This window comes from Bison bison, unplaced genomic scaffold, assembly GCF_000754665.1.
Source record: "Bison bison bison isolate TAMUID 2011002044 unplaced genomic scaffold, Bison_UMD1.0 scf7180017864471, whole genome shotgun sequence".
Lineage (NCBI taxonomy): Eukaryota > Metazoa > Chordata > Mammalia > Artiodactyla > Bovidae > Bison > Bison bison.
Genome location: NW_011495032.1, coordinates 21,647,998 through 21,652,586, shown reverse-complemented (window position 1 = coordinate 21,652,586; position 4,589 = coordinate 21,647,998).

The following is a 4,589-nucleotide window of genomic DNA, read 5'->3' as shown; positions in this document are numbered from 1 at the left end:
TGGATGGCATCGCTGACTCGATGCACATGAGTCTGAGTGAACTCCGGGAGTTGGTGATGGACAGGGAGGTTTGGCGTGCTGTGATTCATGGGGTTGCAAAGAGTCGGACACGACTGAGCGACTGATCTGATCTGATCTGATCTGACCACAGCTTTCTTATCAATTCATCTGCTGATGGACATCTAGGTTGCTTCCATGTCCTGGCTATTGTAAACAGTGCTGTGATGAACATTGGGGTACACGTGTCTCTTTCAATTCTGGTTTCCTCAGTGTGTATGCCCAGCAGTGGGATTGCTGGATCATAAGGCAGTTCTATTTCCAGTTTTTTAAGGAATCTCCACACTGTTCTCCATAGTGGCTGTACTAGTTTGCATTCCCACCAACAGTGTAAGAGGATTCCCTTTTCTCCACACCCTGTCCAGCATTTATTGCTTGTAGACTTTTGGATCGCAGCCATTCTGACTGGCGTGAAATGGTACCTCATAGTGGTTTTGATATGAAAATTTTAACATTTCATATCAGAAAGTTGTCAATCTGCAATAAGCTTCTCATTCTCTTTGACTGAACAGTTCTCTTGTGAGCATGGCATGAAACTATTATTATAGCTGTTGCATTTGTGACTCATTAGAAAAACACATCTCTGACCTGAACATGTAGTCCTTTTATGACATTTAGCCTAGCATTCAGGTCACAAAGTCCATTGCTGTTCCTGGAGCTTAATTCAAGATTCTGTGAAATATTTTTATTTTATACAGTTTAAAATGAAGCCTCCCTACAAAACAGCAAACATAATTTTTGAAGAGTTTTTAGAATCTTTGCTAGCTTTCGTGGTTTCAGCAGTCTAACACATCTTTCTTCAGTTAACTTTAGCCCACTTTTCCTTTTTGAATAGAGACAAGCTAATATGCATTAGAAACATAATGTAAATGAACTTATCAATGTTTGCTCTGACAACTTATAAATGCTTAAATGAGTTACTTTGCTTTGCATGTTTTACCCATGTTCAGGCAGTACAGTAGAGAAGGAAGAATACTACAGAGTTAGGAGACTGACTTATAGATACTGGTCAAAACATTTCATATCTCAGGACTTATTTTACCAACTATAATTGAAAATTATAAAACTGATGACATAAACGCACCTCCTTGCAATTATAAATATATTAAGATGCTATCTAAAGTGTTTATTTTTTCTTACTTTTTATTATAAAGATAATGAATACTTTAAAATTCAAGCTATATGGAAAGTATATACAAGAAGACATTAAAAGAAAACCTCAAATTCAACCATGTATAAAAAAGCACAATTGATATTTTGTAAATGTTCTTCCGGATTTCTCCTCTTTAGGATCGAACACATAACTTGATATACATAGGAGTAGACTATCTATGTTGCTCTCATACCTTTTTCTACTTAAAAATATGTCAAAAGTACTTTCCATATTAACAAATATATCAATAAATACATAAGCATATGTGCTAAGTCTCTTCAATGGTGTCCAATTCTTTGCGACTCTATAGACTGTAGCCCGCCAGGCTCCTCTGTCCATGGGATTCTCCAGGCAAGAAGACTAGAGTAGGTTGACATGCCCTTCTCCAGGGGATCTTCCTGACCCAGTCAAACCTACATTCCTTATATGTCCTGCACTGATAGGAGGATTCTTTACCACCAGTTCCACATATGCAGATTTTAAAAAGGATACAAATAATTCCTTTGTATTTGTAACAGATGCAAAGTACTTAATTTCTCTTGGTAGGTTTAGTTTTTCTTCCATTTTTAATATTAGTTTTTAATGTATATTAAAACATTTCCCCTAAGACTTTCATTTTTTTTTGATATTGTTTATAGTGTGATTTGGGGTTTGTTTTGTTATTCTTTATTTTAAAATTTGTTTCGTTTGAATGCAAACGAAAAAAAAAAAACAGGTTCATGAGAAGTATGATTTCCTTGGATCATTTTCCTTATAATCTACTCTTTGGGAACATGAAACATGGGATTAATATCAGATGGGCAAAGACTTGAGAATTTGATCATTTGAGTTGAGTTCCTGGCCATTTGAGAATCATAAGGACAGGAGAAGAGAATCTCCAGAAATAAACTTGACTCATTTCATGTATTTACCCGAACATTGTTCAACTTGGTTTTTATCATCTATGGTTTACTTCCCACCCAAGAAGTTTAGACTGAATAGCATTCAATGGTTTAAAAATAAAATGAATCCAAATCTGAAGATATGAGAAGTCAGTAACTCTGTATTAACGTTTGCAAATAACCTTGTAAAAATAGAATCGAATTATTTACTTCCTAAAACAAAAGAGAGGACATAGTAACGCTTCTTTTAAACTAGATATTGGGCATGCTTCTCATTATGTATTTTTTGTAATATAGTTTTTCAAACTAATGCTTTTAAAATCATATACATCAATACCTATATTATGTGAGAAACACTGGAGTGTAGCAGAAATAGAATTGAATTGAGATCTGGCTCATACTTCCAGTTTTTGCCAATGACAGGCTGCAATTTTGGAGAAGGGCCAGAATTTCTATATTGGTCAATCTGTCCACTTTTTTTTCCTTTCTTCCTTTTTTTTTTTCTTTTTTGTATTGGAGACCTTTCCATTTCATGCCATCCAGATTGTCCTAAAATCCTTTGGGGATTTTTAACAGCCAAATCATGGTTTTTATTTGATCAGGAAGGAAGATACCTTATAAGCAGTTAGGCTTATGTAGATGATCCTGTGAAAGGAGGATTTTCATCATTACCATTTTAGCTGCAACAGACTTTGTTTCTCCTCCAGCCTTCAACACTTCCCTCACTGCTCCTTTCCTCAACTAGTGAGCTCACCTTTTTCTTAAAATAAAAAGATCAAGGTTATCCTTCACTGATTCTCATCATCATCTCATTTTTTTTCCCTACTCCTACAAACATCTCTTCAAATTTTCCCAGTCTCAGAAGAAGAGCGTTAGAAGTGCTAACCTCTCCCCTGGTAGACTCAGCTGAGATGTGTTTTGCCCCTGACTTGTCCCTTTCTTCTCCATTTCATTTCTCCCTCCTCTAGTTTCAGTAATTCACGTCTCTCCATCTTGAGGGAAGACTTTGCGTGACCTTAGCCACTCTTGCTTCCAGTCAATTTCTATCTGCTTTATTTTTACCACATACATCAACCCATGTTGTTTTCCCATCATCATTCTGTCCTTACTTCTGAAGCATAGTTTTCATTCCACTCACTTACTAAAACAACTCTTTAAAAATCACCATCTTTGTTGTCAAACACAATGACAAATGCAATCTCCTTGACCTGTTTGTAGTTTTTGACAGTGTTCACTGTATTTCTTTCTTGAAACACTCTATTTCTTTGTCTTTAGTGAAATGACACTCCACTAGTTCTTTTTCATATACTTATATCTGCCCTGTCTTTTATTAGATGATTTTTAATTCATTTCTCTGTTCCTTTTTATATGTTCTGTCAGTCATCATATAGTACTGTGAAGGAATCAGCACTCAAAATTGATAAACCATTGATTGGTGGTATTACTTTAAGGATTTAATTTATTTGTCTGTTATTTTCTTCTATGTAGCACGAGCACAAAATATCTGACTGGAAGAGAGATAATGAGAATTAAATGAGAATCTCTGTACGGCATCTTACCTGGCCAGAGTTAATGTTAACCTACAGAAATCATCCATGTTCGATCACCTCCTTGACATTCCTTTGATGATTCTACCCTCTAAAAATGTTCTTCTTTTCTGGTCACATATGGTTAAGGAAAGCATGTGCTATACAATTTAATATTTAATTATTTACTATATTTTGTCAGTAAATGTTTCATGTTCTGTCCTTCTTACTACAAAGTAGAGATCATCCCCCATAACTCCACTGAATGTCTCTCAACACTAATAAATGGATCCATTTTCAACAAACAATAGCTGTTTGTGAATTAATTGACCTGAGACTTTAACTTTGGGCTTCCCTTGTGGCTCAGCTTGTAAAGAATCTGTCTGCAATGCGAAAGACCTGAGTTCAATGCCTGGGTTTGGAAGATCCCCTGGAAAAGGGAAAGGCTATCTACTCCAGTATTCTGGTCTTGAGAATTCCATGAACTGTGTAGTCCACAGGGTCGCAAAGTCAGACACGACTGAGCGACTTTTACTTTCACTTTGCGCTTCTCTGGACTTATAAGTCATCAAGAAAACTTTGTGTAAGGAATTTAATATCACCTTTTAAATCATCACCAGGGGTTCCCTGGTGGCTCAGAGGATAAAGCATCTGCCTGCAACGCGGGAGACCTGGGTTTGATTCCTGGGTTGGGAAGATCCCCTGGAGAAGGAAATGGCAGTCCACTCCAATATTCTTGCCTGGAGAATCCCATGGAAGGAGGAGCCTGGTAGCCTACAGTCCACGGGGTCGCAAAGAGTCAAACACTACTGAGAGACTTCACTTTCTTTCACTTTTTTTAAATCATCAGTCTGGTTTCCTTAACAAACATGATTACATTCTAAACTAGACCAACCTGCTGCTGCTGCTGCTAAGTCACTTCAGTCGTGTCCGACTCTGTGAGACCCCATAGATGGCAGCCCACCAGGCTCC